At 32.8% G+C, this 22,576-nt stretch overlaps 1 long non-coding RNA gene across 1 annotated transcript; it reads right to left on the bottom strand.

Annotated features, from left to right (window-relative positions):
* Positions 1-11,706: 11,706 nt before the first annotated feature.
* LOC117685443 (uncharacterized) lies at positions 11,707-16,174 on the bottom strand. The gene is made up of 4 exons (XR_010713005.1): positions 15,990-16,174; positions 14,792-15,636; positions 14,495-14,622; positions 11,707-14,267 (listed from the first exon to the last, which is right to left on the bottom strand). It is a non-coding gene; the product is annotated as an uncharacterized lncRNA (long non-coding RNA).
* Between the last annotated feature and the right edge of the window lie 6,402 nt (positions 16,175-22,576).

The raw sequence follows: 22,576 nt of genomic DNA on the forward strand, positions 1-22,576 counted from the left end.
CAGTGATCCTCATTTCTTAAAATAATCAATATATTTGTTTCATTGATATGTTTTTTACTGCAACACAAAGAGTTGGCGCATGCTTATATTTTATTTCAAGATCAATAAAAATAAAAACCCATTAAGTTAAAAAGAAAGATGCATAAGTCTAGCTTATTACAACAACAAAAGCAATAGTCACTTAAGTACCATAGCCTATACAAATACTTGTCAAGGTGTCTCATTTATGCATTAAATTAAGTTTCATAATGGAGTAGAAAAATCGTGATATTGTAATGACGACCACCTCCCTGCTAGAAATATTATAAAAATTGACAATGAGGCCTACACTTTTAACAAAAAAGAAAAAAAAAAGCCAGGAATAAAGTGCGTATTAAAAAGGTGCAAGACTCTTTTTAAGGATGACGTTTACACAGAATGAAAAAAAATTCCACTGATGATAATGAAAAACCAACTACTGCGTGTTGTAGACCTTACGTGGTAGTGTTATTCTTAACTTTCAAATAAGTAGGTCAATGACCTACTTTTTGAGTTAATGGCCATTGAATATTTTTTTGAGAATTTAAGAAAAATCCTGAAAAAATGTACTCTATGATTGAGATTATCTTAATTGTGAAAATGATACAAATTGCTTCATTCTTTGACAAATGAAATACAGTTAATGAATGGTAGTGACATTAAATAGATACAAAGAATTAAGTTTTCATTCACAACTTTTTAAGGATATTCTAGTCCGAATTTCCTCTATTAGTTTTCAAATTACTACCCATTTTTGATTCAATAAAACAAAAAACTTGATGATAATGCTAAAACATTTATAGTATTAAAATAATTATAATCACCTTTCTCTCCTGGCATAAAATTATATGAGGTCAATGATTAAAATTTTGAGATATGGTGTCTTTTATCATTTTGAAGCATTTTTCAATATTTTTGTAGTGTGTGCCACACGATTATCTAAACGAAAAAGCAAGATAAAACCAACAGAAAATATGCAAAATTACGTTGACTAACAAATAAAATCTTAACTTTAAATATTATGGTATTATCAAAAATATTTCAGATGAACATAACATCTGAAAAATTTAATCCGAATTTCCTCTGCTTTGCTAAAAGTCAAATTTTGTCAAAGCCTAATTCAATAGTTTAGTAAAAATATCGATTGTTATGTCAATAAAAGTTTATTTCATAAATACTTTTTGTATTTAAAACAATTTTTACTCATTTAATTGAACTTTTTAACAATCCGGATTTGAGAACTCAAACCCTGAGTAAACAACGTCCTTAAGGACATGTGAACCTGACATGAAACTAATTGAATAATTAAAAAAAATTGTTTAAACAGACTCTAATCCATTTGTTTTTGTCAAAAAAGACATTTTAAGCATATGTTCGTGAGTTCGTTTCCATGGCAACGACCTTCAAACTTACCCATGTTCAAAAAATTAGAACGAGACAAAAAACCTTAAATGCAAATTTAAAATGTCATAAAAGACATATTTACAATTAACTAGAAAACTTTTCTCACCAAAATATTAAAAAGGTTAATAAAATACTCTATTTATCTGAAAATGGATTATAAGAATTCCTTTATTCAATCCGCTATTTTAGTTTGAATTTCCTCTGACCACTAAAAAAGTGACATTTTTTGACCTGACCCGAGCTAGAAAAATTGCAAAAAATACAATTTTCTATAATTACACTCTTATTTTTTTATGTAATTTTGAAGAAATGAAAAATAGCAAAAAATTAGTAATCAATAATTGGCATGTTCGTGAATTAGAAAAAAAGATAATTTCTGAATTTCCTCTGACCTCTATTGAAATAGATGCTACAAACCCTACATGCTGTTAAAAAAAGACGTATAATTCAGTTTTAAATGGCGATTTCTTTCAACTAGTTATACTGTGAACCTGCATAAGTTCTTGTCGAACAAAATTAAAGGAGTTGTGTTGTAAATACTACAACTAATTGAATTAAAAAGGCTGAAAATCCGAATTTCCTCTGATCTGACTTTTACAAAAAATCACTCTGCGCGCTTCATGAAAGTCAACACTGCCATAAATGGTAGTATTTCTAAAAACCAATCATATAAAGAGAAAATGATTCTTTAATTTAAAATTTTTTTCACTTCCTAAAGAGTTTATTTTAATGGTAATTAACAGAGTGTCATAGTTGTGCATCTGATAAAATCAAGAAACTCTAGTCTCTGTACACAAAAAAGAAAAACATGCATGGAAACTTTAACACACACAATCTTTATTAAGCCTTTGTTGAAAGATTTAAAATGCAATCAAACCAAATAAATCACAGGTTTCATAAAAATCATATACTGATTGTAATTAATTTGAATTTCCTCTATCAATCTTTAAAAGTTTTGTCTGATTTGTAAGGTATTGCATTAAAATGGGTGTCGGAAAATAGGAGAACCTTTCAAATGATTACAGGTATAAAATGAAATTTGATACTTAATCATGATAATTATTTAAATCATATTATCTGATTGGACTAAACAACACTGCAGATTCTGAAATGATTTATGATTTGTCCTTATGTATATACATGATTGTATGCAATCCTATGATTCCTTTGAACTTTGAACCCTTCCTTGGTCCCCATATTGGTCTTGATGCTATTTATAATGTATGATTGAGACTTTATCAGAATGATTATGCAGGGTAATATATTACAATAGTTCAGCCTCAATTTGAACTAAAATATAGAAAATGTGGAAGGCCACACCAATTAAATTTCTTTTTTATCGGATCCTGCATGCTCGTGTTTAAATAAAACTTTACAAATCATATCATTATGGCCGCTTGTACCCTTTTCCACTTAATGTCCGACAAGCAAGGAATTATATTGGTGTGGCCTAACTAGGATATGTATATTTTTTTTCATGCAAAAATGATAAAAATATAGATAAGGATAAGTTATAACAAAAATATTCTTATTCACAAAAATCATTTCAAAAATATTTAAAATAAAAATTTTACTCAACCATACATTCATAACTCATTCAAAAACTCTGTAATTTAAGAGGACTGATATTTTCTGTGGGGCTTGTTGTATATAAGTGTCATAATGATGATCTCAACTTGATCTACATCAGTAACCTCATCAGGGTTATAAAATAAAACAGACTTCATACAGATAAATGGATGGACAGACAGACACTGATAGACAGAAATGATGATTTGATATACTATGCAATCATCAAATTAAACATAATTATAAACATAAGACAGATATTTTAAAAACCAGTTTCTCCACATGAACAGTATATAGCCATTGCAAACTTCATTACTGCACTTGGTCAGTATAAACACCTTTTGAATTGATATCTATCAATTGTATTTCTTATAGCATATGATATATCATAATATATATTCTTTTACAATACTAATTCTTAATTGTATGCATTATATGTCCAAATTATTCATGACTTTTGGAGTTTCAGAAATGGTTTTCAAATCCAAGTAAATGTAATAAATCATAAATGGTAGATTATCACTGGTTTGGTCCAGTTTCATATTTCAGGATATGTTGTGCTGCTTATTAATTGTCTTAATATTATATCATAAATGTTGAAATAAATATTGTCATCCTTAAATTACCAAATAAATGATCCAGGGCATCAATAGGGAAAGGCTTAATCAGGATGAACATAACAGAGACAATAATCTGATTATCAGCTCTTCTCTTCATCACTCATGGTTTCAGTTCTTTACAGTAGTCTTATATTTTTCCGCATTGTGTCTTGTATTAGGAATGACCTCGTTAACACATACCAGTGATGTTCTCATCTCTTGGAGGTTTGAAAAGTCTGTATTAAAAAAAACCCTGATATTACTGGTACTATTACTTATAACATATAAGAAGGACTTATATGAAAGGATGATTTTAAGAATCTACATGTAGAGAAATATATAAAATTCATATAGGCATATCATGAAAGTGTATGCAACATAGACAGACAGAACCTTATATAAATGGATTATTCTATATAAAAATTTGATATCAGGTGAAACTTGTCAACATTTTATTCTAATCTTGAAAATTTAAATTAATGTTACTTAACTTGACAATTTCATATCTTATATAACTGTGTGTGTTTAGAAATCTTGCGTTTGAATGATTTGAAAATAATGGGAAAAAAAATAAGAATTTGTAACAATAATGAACCTAGCACATGAAATCTAAATATGATGTGAGCAATTCTATCAACCGATAAACCATGATATACTAATTTTTCTTTCAACTGTACTTTGATTTTTACAGTTCAATAAAGGTGAATATCAGTCAGCTGTTCAAATGTTTTCACAGTACAGAGAATCAACATTATCAGTTATTGATAGTGAATAAAAGATTAATTCTTCATGTTATGAACTATACTAGCGTGCGACCAGTTCTCGCCGAGTACCATTTCTCGCCAGTACATTGTGACCTCATTTTATCAGCACATAAAATTATAGACGAAAAATGACGTCACAATGTACTGGCGAGAAATGGTACTCGGCGAGAACTGGTCGCACGCCAGTATGTGCTAAAAAATCATCAATACAAACATATAACCTATTCCTTACAAATATACTGTTCAAGCTAATGTGCATGAAAGTGTTAGACTAAAAATATTTTGTGAGTAAATGTTGGTAAATAAGCTTGTCATATGCTAGAGTAAACTCAGGGCCCTCTATGCGGTCAACCTTACCATTTATCATCAGATGGTTAATTTCATTTAAGAAAATTCGAACTAAAATTGTGATTATTTTAATTACAAACACTGACTGAATTAACAATGAATAATTTTTATGATTGAACAAATTAAGATTATTGTGTAGCTATTCTGCATATAGGCTAGCCGATATTGTTTTCACGTGGATAATATACGAGCATAATAATCTGTAACGTTAACATAATACAATATAGCACATGTCATGATAAGACACCTACCATGCTTACTGCTTCCAAATGGCAGGTTTAGATCACAGGGAACTGGTGTATGGTCTCGTCCTTTTTTCCATTCCCTTTTTATGACACCCGACATCAGTTTGTGTTCGCAATATTCGTCATACACTAATAATATCCATCAGTTTTTGTCATTCCGACTTGTTGTTTACATCGAGATTTGGGAAATTACCGGAAATCGGCGCAAGTATGTCGTAAACTTTAAGTTTGTAAATGATTAAAAAAGTAAAACCTTTTGATGTAAATGTTGATATAAATTATATTTTATGCAAATTCATAAACTTACACATTTTATATCACTGTTTTAAACCTTAAATTAAGCAAATAAACCGTCGATGTGAAAAACGATTGCTTGTCGCCAGACGACAGTTCGCGTTGCGCAATGAACTTGTTTTTGTCAGGTTCACATATCCTTAAGCGTAGTGTGGTTTCATCGACCTCAGCCTTGTCTTGGACAGTGTTCTTTACGTTTCTGATTTATGATCATTTGATATACAAAATAAATATAAATCTATATGGGATAATTTGCCAAAGAAAAGGGATTCTTTTTTTCTTGTATTTTCCTAATCAAGTAAAACTAATTCAAAGAACACTTAAAAGGTACCTAGGTACTATGTGCATTTCTGATAAATGTTTATTTATCGAATAAGAATTTCCAAAACTTGGGAGGAGGTACGCGGCTATGTTTAGGCTGCCCGATTAATTTCACAGCGATATGTAGAAAGTCACTTGTCTGTACTACATAAAATATGACGTCATAGTTACATGTAACTTTGACGTCACGATGTGCATTCCTTTAGATCGTTCTTAGGGAATGTATCGTAACGTAATAGGTGATATTCATTGTGCATAATAAAACCGCCTTATTCCTTTACATAGACACTGTTGTTAAGACTAGTGATACTTAATTCAATATCACCGATATGGAGAATGAAAAAATCAACAGTTTAACAGCTTCGTAAAAGGTAAATAACTATTCATAAACTAATGGTTTTGAGACTCCCCCTGCTACGTGTAATCTAATAAATGGTGATATGTATATGCATATAAAAAACGACTTGGCGCAAGTGAAAGATAAAAACAATTTTAGAATATTTTACGTAAAATCGGGAGAGAAAAAAAGTACCAATGTAAATCTTGCTGGGGGAAACCTACTGATTTATAGTAACATTGGCGATTTGCCTGCCTACAACCACGACTCTGCTTTCTGCAGAACCCGGTTAAAAAGCTAAAACATTTCTGTCAAATTCCGCTTGTAATTCGTGTTTAGAGCCGAACTTTAAACACTTTTCCATGACAAAAAAACTTATTGTCAACTTTTTATAAAAATAAAGGAAAAGGTCATTCCAGTAATTTTAATCGAAATGTACAAGAATGCGCTATTTTTGCAACAAGTAGCCAGTTTTCCTAGGAATTTGCATAATAAACGAATTTTACAACTGAATGAGCATTGATTTCTATTATGTATATATAATTTTAAATAAGTAGGCGTATTATTTACACCAAACTTTGTTTGTCTTGCCCTTGTCTTTTTTGTCTCAAATTAGCATTGACGTTTTTTGTCTAAAAGATGCCCACGTGACACTGAAAAGTCACGTGACAGTCAAATTAAGACATGGTCAAGTTAAAGTGACCCGTATCTTTGCAAAATCAGTCAAAAAATAGTTTTAAAAAATATATCATACAGAAAAAATAAACAAACGACCTCCTTTTACTGCTGTTTGAAAGCAAATTGTTGCCTTAACCGTCCTGCGAACTGTCAGTTGTGACGTTTAACTCTGTATCAGGACTGCATTTAAATCATATCACTGCGATAATTTGTCAAGAGATCTCACAATAATTGCTTCTTGGTTTTTTTTTTTTAATGATGTAAACAATTGTCAGAAACAATATTCAGACTGGTTTGCCATTTCATATTTCAGCAATTATGCTTCATCGATAAATTCAGTCATTTTCAACGCATTAGTTTTAGTTGAGGCAGAATATTTATTTTGTTGTTGCTTATTCCAAAGAATTCACAACAGATACTGACAATGAATGTAACATAAATTACATTTTATTGAACTTCAACCGATCAATGGCACACTTTTTTCTACAAGTGTGCATGTGTTTTCAAACACACAAAAAACTATTTGTACCTCACTCAGTCTGTAGAAACATTATTTTTATTACAGGCACCTCAATATTCACCAGACAGTATTTACTACTGATGTTGACGCTTTACTTGCTGCTCACTTTCTCTCAAACACGCTAATCGACGTCGGATTGTAAAATTCACGTGCAAATTGAGTCGCCATTTTACATGTATATAAACTACATTTTACGATGTTTCGAAGATTTTCAGTTCATATTTTTGTAAGCAAATAAGGGATTAAAGACATTTGCTGTAAAACGTCTTATGGATTTCACGGCGTGTCATTGATCAGCTCGCGTATCTCTAATTTGCAGCAAACGCTAGCGTTTTTGTGAGAAAAAAGAATCGGTTTAACTCATGCGATATTCCATATACATTTATGGTACATTGTGAACGGTAATGTAAGATTAGCTGCAGAACTGTAGCTCTCAGGGGAAAAAAATATTGACAGACCATATTTTTTTCCCGGAGAGCTACAGTTCTGCAGCTAATGTAAGATATGATAATTTTGTTAACTAAACAGTTTCAGTTGAATTTTTTCACAATGAACTGAATAACGCAATTCGATGAGCGAAGTACAAATAGTGACTTTAATTCATATGCGCCCGTCCCTGCTAAATGTATTAGGGTTTTGGGGGCATTTTTTCACTAACAGATAACATTATTTACATATGAAAGTAAACATCGCCCCGTTTGTTCTCAAAATAATTTTTAACTCGCAAGTACAACTTTACTATGAACTTTCTTCGACATTTGTTAGCATTTTGCATGTCAACATGCATTTACAAATAATGCGCCAGTTTGTTGTCGACTCGCAATTGAAATACACACCGGTTAGAAAGTGTCATCACTTAACTACCGTAGCGTATACATCCATGCTATATTTGCAATAAATAATGAATCATGAAGGCAAAAAAAAAATGTGCTTCATAGATGACTGTAGAATACTGCTGAGCTACAGAACTATAGCCTTCCGAAAATATTGCCGGGATTTGCGAACCCTAGATCTATTGTCTAGTACATGCAAAGAATAAAATCAAAGAAGGTGGATGAATAAGGTGTGTAAAATGCCTATATGAGGAATGATTAGATACGGCAAAATTAAAATATCATAAAATCTGATAAAATTAAAAATAATGTATATTTAACGTAACATCGGGTTGTAACCTTTAAATATTTTAAATACTTGCAATATATTGATTTAAACTGGCGCGTGTGTGTCAAAACCTCCAAATAAAGTACTTTTTATTACTTCAATGCCTTTTCTTTCATAGAGTGGGTCTGAGCTCCATATTTTTTGTCACAGTCTAAATGTGGTTTAATGGAATTTAAACCGATTTTACTCAACAAAAATGTGGAGAGATGACCCACTACAGTTAAAAAATGTCATTTTGTAGCTCAACAGTTGAACGTTTTATAAAAATAATACAAGTCCGTAAATTCGTGGTCAACTTCTCATATAGCATTTAAACAACTCACTTTGTTGTGAATGAAATGGCTCAGTGGTTAGAGCACCTGACATTAGGACACTTTATAGAACTTGGGTTTTTGGGTTGTGGGTTCGATACCACCAAAACTTAAAGATTTATTATTTTTTTCTTATCGTTTTTTAATAAATATTTCAAACTGATTATAGTTAGAAATTACCATTTTGTAAACTAGTATTATAACATATCAAATGTATTTAATTGAAAAAATGATAAATTTGAAAATGTATTTTACGACTTAACCAAATGGACAGTTGCGCAACTCATTCCCACATCTCCTTTATATACACAGCTGCACGGTCAGAGAAACATGCGTTTAACTTGAATTTTGTTTGTTTGGTGTTTTTAGAAACTTTTTTTGTATAATTAATCAATATTTGTTGTAAGTTTACTAGAAAAGTTTAATGTAGCAAATACTTTACGCGTGTTAAAGTGTACTAAGAAGCGATAAAATATACATGTGACTTTCCCGAATTCATTCAAATGATTTGAATAAATCTATAGCTAAATACAATAGAACAAATGTTTAAAACGTTGATTAATGAAACTGCCGCGACTGAATATTGTATGATATTTTTTTTTAAACTTTCATTCTCTTTCGTTGTGAGCAAACGGAAATATTCCACTAAAGTCGAAGATTAAATATTGATTGACTCTTCTGTTTCATGATGACGTGCATTCCAAAGAATACCAGTTTTATCAAACAGGTTCTTGTAAACCCATTCCGTTTTCTTTACACCTAAATGTATTAACTGACTATGGGGACAAAAGCAAGTGTGATGGTTCACAAGACTGCAACTTTTTCCTCGTGAAGAAATTGAGGGAAAATGCTGTCGAGAGGGACAATTAACATACTATATGTATGCCCAAATAGTTAGTAAAAATAAGTATTTTATCATACCAAAGCTGAATTTATTCTCGTTACTTGGGAAATCTACAATATATTTGAAGCACAATAGTCCAATCCACACTTTTCAAAATTTGTTCCCCTTTGCAGGGTCAACACAAAGGTCAAAAGGGAAAAAACCAAATACCCCTTCTTCAAACAATCAAATATTTGGGCGTACTGTGATGAAATTGCCTTGGATTTGTTTTATTCATTCAATATGTGGTGGCAACCCACATATTTAATGAGTCATTCTGGGGCAATCAAAATACATAGTATTACCGAAAACGGGTTTTTAATGTCAATTGATATAGATACTAACATATAGATACAAAATATAGATACAAACTTCTATACTACAAAGGCTACTGTGATAAATCTTTGGGTTTTCCCCAAAAGATGACGGCCAAGAGACACAGCATTTGTAAAGTGTGGATTGAGATCACAGCTACGATTTCCACAGAATCATCCATGTAGGAAACTCACGACCAGTTGTGCGAGTAAGCGTTAAGTATTAGTACATGTATACGATACTGGCCGCGGTTTTCGAAAACAATAATTATCATGCATCACTCATTGTTACATGTAATATGCCACTTTCAAACGAAGCCACCGTCTAACAGTACTTTCAGTACTTTGATTATGAAACAATATGACCAACATATTTTACACGGGTTTTTAAGAAAGAACATTTCTTTGGGGAAAGTTTAACTCCAGCTTCCCGCAACTTTTGAAAGACTAAGTATAATCGGTCTAAATGTTCTTCATAAGTCTTGGAAAATATAATTATGTCAACTAAGTATATAAAACAAACTGTTAGGTGTAAATCTCCAAGACATTGTTCCATGAGCCTCTGATAAGTAGCAGGTGCATTTGCTAACCGGAAAGCCATTCTGTTGTATTCATAGAATCCTAGTGGACCAACAGTAAAAGCAGTACGTTCTTAATGTTTCTCGTCAATTTCAATTTGATGATATCCTGATTTCATGTCTAAAATTGAAAAATACTTATTGCCAAAAAGAGAATCTAAAATCCCATCAATTCTTGAAAGTTCTTTATGTAGATACCCTTTGACTTCAATATCTGTAAATTCCCCTATAGATGACTCAGCTAGTCTAACTACAACTAGAACATTCTTGTGTCTTTGTAACTCTTTGTCTCTTAAGGTATACGTTTACTCAGAATGAAAAAAAATTCCACTGATGATAATGAAAAACCATCTATTGTGTGTTAAAGACCTATCGTGGTTGTGCTATTTTTCACTTTCAAAAAAGTGGGTCAATGACCTACTTTTTGAGATAATGACCATTGAATATTTTTTGAAAATTTAAGAAAAGCACCTAAAATGTTTACACTATAATTGAAATTTTCTTAATTGTGAAAATAATGCAAATTGCTAAACTCTTTTAAAAATGAAATACAGTTTATGAATGGCAGTGACACTAAACAGACACATAGCATTAAGTTTTCATTCACAATTTTTATGAATATTCCAGTCCGAATTTCCTCTATCATTTTTCAAATTCCTACCCTTTTTTGATTCAATTTTACCAAATACTGAATGATGATAATACGAAAACATTTATAGCATTAAACTAGGTATATTGACCTTACTCTGCAGGCATAAAATTTATATGAGGTCAATGATCAAAATTTTGAGATATTGTGTCTTTTATCGTTTTTAAGCATTTTTCAACATTTTTGTAATGGGTGCCATTCGAATATCTAAACGAAAAAGTGTAATAAAAACAACACAAAATATGCAAAATTATGTTGACTAGTAAATAAAATCATAACTTTAAATATTACAGTACTACCAAAAATATTTCAGTGAAAAACAAAATCTGAAAATTTTAGTCCGAATTTCCTCTGTTTTGCTAAAAGTCCAAATTTGTTTGAGCCTAATTCCATAATATAGTAAAAATATCGAATGGTTTGTCAATAATTAATCATTTCACGAATAATTTTAGTGTTTAGAACAAATTTTACTCATGACATTGAACTTAATAACAATTCTAATTTGAGAACTCAACCCCTGAGTAAACAACGTCCTTAAAGAAACACATCTAAATGCAAGGTGCCATGGAGCAAATAAATTTGCTTCTTGTAAGTACCTAAGACCATGCGATTCCTTAACTAGATTCATTAGAACAGAGATAATGTTAGTACCGATTAAAACGGGAACACATTTGTTATATGATGTGTTTGGTACAATAAGGAATAAACCATCTACAAAAACTTGATTGTTGTCGATACCTTTAGCTTTCAAGGAACACTGAATATAACCCAAGTAGGGTAATGATTGACCATCTGCACACTCTATATGTAAAATATTTGACAAAGATTGCAGTGGTATTTTATACAATTTTTTTTCATAAAAACTCTGAAAAATTGTTGAAATTGAAGATCCAGTATCAACAAGTGCTGTTGTTTGATAATTATCAATAGTAACAGAGACCTCATTTGTTGAACCAACTAAAGTACATTTATTGATGTTTTCTTGATAAGATTTTGTTTTTGAAGTTTCCTGGTTGCAAAATGACTTTAAATGTTCTGTTCCAACTCTGAAGTATAAATCCGAATGTCCAGTTTGCCTACAATTTGCACACTTTTCTCTTACTGGATCATTTGATATGCCTTTAAAATGATTTTCAATATTGATGGAGCTTGGTTCTACACTTGTGTCTGCTATCTGCTCCTCAATGCAGACATAATCTAGTTTCTGCTTTCTGAACTGTATGCTCCTCGGTTGGAATATCCTCTGCTACGGTATCCTCTGCTGTATTGACCTGGAGTCTCATATGATCTGTTACTGTTCATGGAATCTGTACAACTCGACCATTGTTGATATTTTTGCGGAGTTGACTGTCTACCATATTGTTGTGGTTGATAGGAAGTTGATCGTTGCTCCTGGCTGTTGTATCTACCTTGATTACCTCTTCCTCGCCAAAATGGACGTTGACCTCTTCCTCCTCTGTTGCATTGCTCTCCTCTCTCTTGTTTGATTTCTGATAAGGTGTTCTCAAAAGTAGTCATCTTTGCATCCATTTTTCAATTTTTTTTAAAGATATTCTCTAAGGTAGTATCAGTGGAACTTGTAATTGGATTAAGAGGAACAGAGGTCCTAGAACTTGCTTTGGAATTTGAAATCTCTAATTCAATAGCTCTGATTTCTTTCTTAAAGAATCAAAGTCCTTGGTAGTTTCATATTTATACCTACTGGCATTTTTAAGTTCCGAATCTCTGAGACCTGACCAAAATTTGGTTCGAAGCATGTCATTTCTTGCCGTCTGGCTAATGTGACCTTTTTCTACAGCAGATTGTAATATTGTTTCTAACTTCATTCCATATGACTGCTTCACTGTCATAAACATTACCAAAAACACCTTCCAATTTATAAATAATCATTTCAGGAGTTGCTTCATCAGACATTGATAGTAATAAGGATCTAGCTTTTCCTTTGAGAGAATTCCTTATTGATTGTAACAAAATTGGAGTGGAGTAATTTTTCTCTCTAAAATACACTTGACTTCAAATTTCCAAACCTCAAATGATGAATCGTTTTTCTCTTCCCCTGAAAATATTTGGATTCTTGGGGAGGATAAGGTACAGTGGTAACAACGTTATTGTTGACAAGGCAATCGTGTTAAATAGTTCGTGTAACGTGGGTGATCGTTCGTGTAACGTGCGGGATCGTGCGTGTATCAGGAAAAATAGTTTGCGTTTTTTACCGTGCGTGTTCGTGCGGTTTTTTCGTTTTGTAACTTTTTTTACGGAATGTCAAGATTTATTCTTAAAACAACGACAAGTAGGTTTTGTAAAACAATGTGAATTTTAAACTTTTTTCCATAGAAGAATATTGCAATTATTAACATGTATGTATTTTGTGTGATATATCTAACCATTGTCTTAACTCATCTTCAGACATCTTTGGTTCTTCTTTGACAGTTTTCTTACCTTCTTCTGCACTCTTTGCATGTGTAGTTTAATCTATGAAATGTATTTACTTTAAATATATAGATACAAGTAGGAAATTAAATGACTCAGAGTCTGTACAAAATATAAAACACTAACATGAATTTCTAATCAAGTAAGAGTTTGGCAGATATCTGTAAATTAAAATGAATGTTAATTTAAAGAATAATAGAATTGAAAAATATATTCACAATCCTTAAATTAATTTCAGGATGAAACAATAAATTTAATTTATTCCTCTGGTTCACTTTCCTCACTGTCACTTGAATTGTCGGAGTCATCGACTAATGAAGCGTCACTGATGAACTCACCCCTGTCTCATACACCCAGATTACCCTCCTTGTGGTGACGAGCATAGCCAACAAACCACAGAATAGCTGCCACATGGGCACACATTCCTACCACTCGTGCACCAGCTCTACATTTACAGTACCACCCACAGATCTCACCTGCTTCGTATCTTATCCACAATAGGTAGGATTTAGAGGAGACATGGCGGCTCTGCAAACGCACTCGTAATAGACCTGGCTCCTCTTTGTATACTTGAATGGCGCAGTTACCTTCAATGTGCTCCTGGGCATAACTAGGCGATAACCTTAACTAGTATGTACCACATGTCAGGGATCTGAGTTGCTCCTCATCCAAGCAGGGAAAATCAGTAAGATCCTCAACTTCCTCCCAGAAAACTGTTCGACGATCTAGTTTATTAAGTACCACATGCTGCTGCAGTGTGTTTACCTACTTGGAGAGGTAAAGCATCTTCGAGCCAAGAGCCAGGTCTTCTTCGGCATCACCAGCAGAAATAGGTTTCAAATACCTAAGACAAAATACATGGATGAGCAATTGTAATAATGTAAATAACAATCTAATAAAATATGGATATTTAACCAGTTTTGTATTGTCATAGAAATTAAAGTAATTTTAAATGTATAATCTTACAGTAAAAAAGCTTATAAGAGTATAGAATATATATGCATATTTTAATTAATATCTTTATATAAATACATGTACTATTATATGTAGTGATATACAAAAGGTACATGCCTGTTAGATATGGCACACACAATGCGGACAAAGTCCCCAATGTGCGGAGTTTGGTTTGATGGGAAATTTTTTCCTAAATAACGCCAATGTTTAATTCGGGCATTGGCCGATTCAACAACCCACCGGATCTGTGAATAGATAAAAAGATATATATTATATATATGATGATAGTTCATGTATAAGCATTGTTATTAAATTACATGGTTCAGAAGATACAAGTTTCTAAATTAATTATTATAAAAACTGGAACCATTTTTTTAAAGACCTTAATTTAATTCTTATTCATATATTTTATACCTTTGTTACAAGTCGACTGGAGTTGGCATCTGTTTCTCTCCCTTTGTCATGAAGGATGGCATCTGTGCTTGTATTCCCATCTCCTCAAGGAAATCCAGAGAGTCCCTGAATCCTCTGTCAATGACAAAAATATCTTCCTCTCTGACCCAATTGCAAATGTCCTCAATGTTGGTTTTCATGACATGATTTAATATGGTGGCATCATTGTTCTTTGCGATGTAAGGACCCATAACAGAGATGAAGTATCCAGTCGTTGACACAATTACAAGTGGTTTGACTAAGGGCCTGCCTTTGTGTAAACTAAATGATTGTCTCTGAAACTTAAAGTTACCACTCTTATTGATGTTGATGTATGTTACGTCTAGGAATAGTATGGCCTGCTGGGTTGCTGCATCACCAAAACGAGTCTGGGCCAGTGGTCGAATATGTTGTTGGATGACCGTTTCTTTTGTGATATGACCAAATCCAAGATTTTCTTTAACAAATCTGCCATTCATCAAAGATGTTCTGATTGACTTTATGCTTCTGTAAACACTGGATTTGGAAATATTAAACAATGTAGAGAGAATGCGGTTCGAGTCCCCTCCCCGAAGTTTCATCAAGAAGATGGCCAGATTTGTACGAACGGATCTTGCAGGGGTTGATCATGTTGAATGTGTCTAGCTATCAATATATCATTATTGCCGATCATTCCTTTAAAAGGAATACTTGTTTAGAGTTGAACTACTTTCATTATAGGAGTGGGAGGGGGATGAAATAAAGCTTCTATTGGATGTTATATTATACTAGCATTTGTATTAACTTACCATCATCTGTTCCTTTTCCGTCATCTTTTACCAGAATATCTAAATTAAGAAAACCTTATAAATAACAAGTGTATATAGACAACCATTCTGAGATCTTACACAAGCAGTACAAGTACACTACTGGTACCCCAATTTTGAAACAATTGTCATTTTGTGTGCAGAACAGGTCGAGAAAATTATGTAAATATTTTCTTTTCTTTCCCCCTTGTTGTCAGCTTAATTTAAGATTGCAAATGCACACAATTTTTGACTTACTATGTAAATAAGAAAGAGTATCTATCACACAACTGTATTTGGATAAAGTCAAAACTGGGCAAATCCATTTGCAAGTGTAGAAGGGTGAGAAAAAATTAATAACCCTCTAGAAGTAAATTCTTGAGAAAATAACCAACCTTCGAACTGGATTTCTGACAAGTCTTGACCAGCAAATTGTCCAGCCATATTATTCTCCTGTATAAGTAGAAGTTTTGATATTTTTACCCTTTCAATGAGACCGGAAGTGGCTCTATAATGAGTCTCGTGCAATTTGCCTGTGTGTCCTAAATGATTACACAACCATTTCAGCTGATGCTCCTTCAAACCACCTACAAAAAATTTAAAAAATTAAAAATGGTGCGTCAAAAGAACAGTTGCGAATCATTTGTTTTGTGCTTTCCCATGTTAATATTGAAAATGAAAAGATCTAAAGTGTTTGCATTACATAAAAAATCTGCCGAGATATATGGACGAAAATGTGTACAATACACATGTGCATCTCATTATAACTGGATCATAAAGCAAAAAATTTGGAGAGAAAAAAAGATTAATTTATTTAAAATGAAATTTTAAATTTAAAATTTCTGCTACCAGTATTATTTGTATAATAATTAGATAATCATAAACATTTATATATTTTTGCCCTACTGGTAGATAAAAATGGTCAAATCAAAGCAATTCGGTTGCTGAAATACTGAATACAGGGTTATTTTTGCCCCGTGTAATTTTTTGTAACGATTTATTTTAAAAAGATTTTAAAATTACTATTACCTTTAGTGCATTTTGCCGTTGATTTTGCTTTGGTTCATCTGTCTGACACTTGGATGCAGTTGCAGCTATTGAAAGTAAGAAAAATGTTCTTAAAACAATTGTTAAAAAATGCAATATTAAAGCCAATAAAAAAAAACAGTGTCACTGTTCTATGTTAAGTACATTATATGTAGTGAATTTCAAATTATATTACATTTTAATTTTTTAGATAATCCAGAGCCTGAGGATGTAGCGGTGGACGTGGTAAAGGTAGTGGTACTGGTGCTTTTCGACTTGGAAGCCGTGGATGGAACTAATGTTAGGGAAAAAATGGGTACATAAATATATATTTTGAATATTTTAATTTTAGAAGAAAATTTCAGTTTCATGAAGTAATAATTTTAATTACCTGTTCTCTTTCTTCTTATGAAAAGTTGTTATCCAACTGCAGGATGCTTCAATATTTTCAATTCCTGTTAAAATTGACATACGATATGAATGTTTGTGTATTTATTTTTTCAATGAATGAAATGCATAAACAGCTATTAAAATGTAATAACGTGTATTTGTAAAATTTAACTATACCCTTCTGTACAGGTACTTCAGATGGACCTGTCTCACCTAAGTCTTGGACATCACCTGAAACGAAGACAGAAAATTAATAAGTATAAATAATATTTTATATTTCTGAAGGTTGCATGCATCAATATTTCAATTTTCTTTGAACTTTGTAATGGTTTTTTAATTATCAAAATAATGAACAGCCCTTCCAAAAACACAAAGTACACGGAATAGAGGAACGTGTTTATATTTAATTATTTCATCATATATCTTTTCATTTACAATATATATTAACTTCTTCTCAGGTGTCTTGGAGTGCCACACTGCCATTCAGATATTCATATCGCTGGTATACACGTTCCACGCATACAGAGAGTAGTTCCTCCTAGACTCAAACAATCTGTAAGGTATATAATGTAATTATTTATATATGAATCTTCCTATAAGGATACTTCTATTTTATTGAATATGATCATAAACACCTACCTAAACAGACAATGGAAGGGTCTCCATGCCGCCGCGTCCCGTGCCAAGTTCATAAGCTCGCCACATTCGTAAACAAGAGGCCTATGGGCCACATCGCTCACCTGAGGAACAATAGGTATGATAAAGTCAGCTTAATGGAGTCATAATACAAACAATCTGGGCAATGTACAATAATACATGTAGATCCTGTATAAATAAAATCCATAGTTCCCCCTTGGAACTCGGATAGCCCTGATTGCTGCCAATATTTACAAGAGCAGACTTTAATCACCGCTCCTGCACATATATAGGGACTCAACGTTACGCAGGCAGAGATGACCGCACACTTGCGCCAACAGCTCAACCTAACGCAATCAGGGAGTGCCGCACACTTGCGCTAGAAAGGCCTGAACACCAGCAGGGATGACCATACATTAGTGCTCCGCCGCAACCACCACCAATACAAGCAGGTACAGGGCAGGAATGACCTCACACTTTGTATCGAAGGTTAGAAAACTCGTAGATTAGATGGAACAGGGATGTTTACACACTCAATCTATTCATACCTGTTTAAGTTTAACCCCGAACAGTTGGTCATCGTAATGCTGTAGACATTGTCCCTATATATGTGCCGGCCTAAAATAATTCATAGTATCTAAAAATTGGAAATCAGTAATAAACAAACTAATCCGGCCTAACCTAAAACTTCTTATGCAGAACAACTTATATACATTGAATATTTATTATTGTATAAAAATAATCATCACAATAATTGGTTAACAGTTGATGCATTGATTAAAATAATCAAGAATCAATAAATCAAGGGCAATAACTCAATACAGTAATACAAAAAGATTCTAATGAAAAAATAGCTGCCTGCTTCAATTTTATAGTCATATCACATGTTGAGTATTGCAGTTCTCAAAAATATCCTTTACAATTGTTTATATATGGGATATTTAGCTACATCAAACTCTGAACCTTCTTGTGAGGCCGAAGAATTGTCCTGGAGCCAAAGTTTTAACAATTATAAAGAATCATCTTGCTGATTAGTTTCTGAGTAGAAGATTTAAAAAGATTTACTCTATATATTCCTATGTAAAACTTTAACACCCCCCCCCCCATGTGGCCTCACCCTTTCCCCAGGGATCATGATTTTCACAAATTTGAATCTACACTACCTGGAATGCTTTCACACAAGTTTCAGCTTTCCTTGCTGTTTAGTTTCTGAGCAGAAGATTTTTAAAGATTTACTCTATATATTCCTATGTAAAACTTCGACCCCCCATTGTGACCCCACCCTACCCCGGGGGTCATGAGTTTCACAACTTTGAATCTACACTACCTGAGGATGTTTCCACACAAGTTTCAGCTTTCCTGGCTGTTTAGTTTTGAGCAGAAGATTTTTAAAGATTTACTCTAAATATCCCTATGTAAAACTTCGACCCCCCATTGTGGCCCCACCCTACCACCGGGGGTCATGAATTTCACAACTTTGAATCTACACTACCTGAGGATGCTTCCACACAAGTTTCAGCTTTCCTGTCTGTTTAGTTTCTGAGAAGAATATTTTTAAAGATTTACTCTATATATTCCTATGTAAAACTTCGACCCCCCCCCACCCCCCCATTGTGGCCCCACCCTACCACCGGGGGTCATGAATTTCACAACTTTGAATCTACACTACCTGAGGATGCTTCCACACAAGTTTCAGCTTTCCTGGCTGTTTAGTATCTGAGAAGAAGATTTTTAAAGATTAACTCTATATATTCCTATGTAAAACTTCGACCCCCCATTGTGGCCCCACCCTACCCCGGGGGTCATGAATTTCACAACTTTGAATCTACACTACCTGAGGATGCTTCCACACAAGTTTCAGCTTTCCTGGCTGTTTAGTATCTGAGAAGAAGATTTTTAAGATTTACTCTATATATTCCTATGTAAAACTTCGACCCCCCCCCCCCCATTGTGGCCCCACCCTACCACCGGGGGTCATGAATTTCACAACTTTGAATTTACACTACCTGAGGATGCTTCCACACAAGTGTCAGCTTTCCTTGCTGTTAAGTTTCTGAGAAGAATATTTTTAAAGATTTACTCTATATATTCCTTTGTAAAACTTCGACCCCCCATTGTGGCCCCACCCTACCCCGGGGGTCATGAATTTCACATCTTTGAATCTACACTACCTGAGGATGCTTCCACACAAGTTTCAGCTTTCCTGGCTTTCTGGTTCTTGAGAAGAAGATTTTTGAAAATTTATCGAAATTTTTCATTAATTTCTAATTATCTCCCCTTGAAAACGGGTGTGGCCCTTAATTTTCACAACTTTAAATCCCCTTTGTCTAAGAGTGATTTGTGCCAAGTTTGGTTGAAATTGGCCTTGTAGTTCTTGAGAAGATGTTGAAAATGTGAAAAGTTTACGGACAGACGGACGACAGACATAATGTGATCAGAATAGCTTACTCAGGTGAGCTAAAAACCAAAGGATTTAATCCATTGACGAAGCAAAATGTACAGATCTAAATTCTTTAAATTTGCGTCAAAACAAGCGGTGCATTTTATTTGGCCATTGCACTCTGGGCCTATAATGTCCTGGATGTCCCGCCAGTTCACGTTAATCAGTTGATTTCGTGACGCCATGACGGACAGTGTAAAAACATGAGATAATGTATTGTATGCATCAATGGTTTTGAGGTTTTATTTTTTAGCAACATTAAAGTTTAAAACATAGCTAGACTTCACTTTTATTCATAATTTTAATACTTCATAATTGTTGGTAGCTTTCTGAATGGATATGTACATTTCTTGGGGTTTTTTTCTTCATATTTCAAAATATATTGCGTTAGATTTCGATACGGAATAAACCGAACACACTCTCTCTCACAGACAGACAGACAACAATACACAAATGCCCTTGACAATGTTTGTCCAATTGTTCAAATTCAAAGCTATCCACGTTTCAGATCGATACGGAACAAAACCGAACGATTTGCGCGTCCATATATATATATATATATATATATATATATATATATATATATATATATATATATATATATATATATATACCGTATATATTTTTGTCTTGTAATGGATATTTATATACCGGTAAAAGAACTTGTAGAAATATATAGAAAGGATGCTATATATTTGTTTCTTTATACCCATGTATATCACAAATGAAGTATCACAATTTTACTTATAAGGAGCAGAAATATGGCTTCAAGTACATGTAAGTATAACACTCACAGAGTCTGAATTTCTATCCATCATTATTTGGGACAATTTTCTCATTACTTCTTCCCATTGACCCAAAATAGCATCTTTTTTAAGGTTCTGCTTCATAAAGAAAAATTCCTTCTCAATCTGAAATAAAATAGGGATAATCTTTACAAAATGAAACCATTTCTGTTCTGGATATTAAGAAAAAAATATCATCTACAGAGTATTAAAAATGTGAGGGATACAGACAATATTCTAGACCAAGACCTAACTGTCAAAAAAAACCGGTATTCTTTACCTGCTCCTATACTGTTAATTAATGTAAATTGCATAATCACAGTAAAAATCGTAAAAAAGGAAAGTTCATTAAATAAACTTACGAATTTTAAGTACTTAGAAATACAGCTTTTTTCTAAGAAATGGAAACCTTTTTATGAGATGTTCTACAGATCCACCATGTTTTTTTTCTATAAACAATCTCCTTTGTTTTAAGGTATCTCTTTGGGTCCTAGCAATAAGTGCACTATCTCTTAGTTTTTTTGGTTTTTTAAATTCACCAGTACATTTTCTGCCTCTTCTAAGGTCATTTTCTCTGAAAAATATATAGAGGAACATTTACCAGCTTACATAAAGGAAATTGAAAAGATAATAATAATTTGTATTTCAGATGCCTTCAGCAATGAATGTTATTTCTGTGTACTATCTGAAAATAAAAGTAATCTACCTACATAAACTTATCTACCCTTTGAAAGATAAATGTTTAGCTTACCATCTGTTGAGGAGACATTTTTCAAGCACACTTTGGGTTTTTTCTCTGCTGTGTGCTCAACAGCCTTTCCCCTTGCATTCCAACGCCACCTTATATGCCTTACTTTCTGTGATAATTTTTTGTTGAAATATCCCTAGGTAAAAAAAAATAATAATAAAGGGCATCTCATCTGAGAATATTTTAAACAACTCTACCTCTATATCAAATTAAATGACTTACCCAAGGATCTTTAGTGGCTGAGTGACCAATGCATTGAAACTTTGAATACATAAGTCTACGAAAGTCGGTATATATTCCTTTGTCTCAAAATTACCAACAGTTAAAACATAGTAGGCCGTCTCTTCTATCATTTTGTCCCATTCTTTGTATAGTTCTCCCTTCTCCAGTAAAGATCTTATAACGGGAGAATATGATGGTATGTACCTTTCAAGGGACACATTGGATATTGGAGTTGGTGGTACATGTATTTGGCTCTGTAATTTAACAGGAAAAATGTTACATATTCATAATTGCTTTTAAATCAAAAGACATTGCATTTGTATGTTCTTGCAGCATTTTAAACATAAGATATACTTCAATATCAAGTTAAAATTTTGCTTATATCAAATCAATATATTTTCAAAATAAATCATTAAAACATTTCACAGAATAACAACTACTCACTTTGACTGAGCTTTCCAATGAAGTACTTTCTACTTCAACAATACTTAGGCCACCACTGGAAACCTCAGGTAGTGTTGCCATTGGTACCTCAAAGATTTGTAAGCCCCCTATAGGCTGAGGTGGTGGATCATCATTTGCATGACTTTCAGGTTCAATTTCTATGGCTTTACACCCTGCAGAGTCCTCCTTGTATTCAATTAAACGGAATCCCTCAATTTTTCGTTCACATTTCTCTTTATTTCTTTTATTTTATCAATAAGGGTCCAACTTTTCCTTGCTGGTCCAACTTTT

This window comes from Magallana gigas, chromosome 1 (assembly GCF_963853765.1).
Source record: "Magallana gigas chromosome 1, xbMagGiga1.1, whole genome shotgun sequence".
Taxonomy (NCBI): domain Eukaryota; kingdom Metazoa; phylum Mollusca; class Bivalvia; order Ostreida; family Ostreidae; genus Magallana; species Magallana gigas.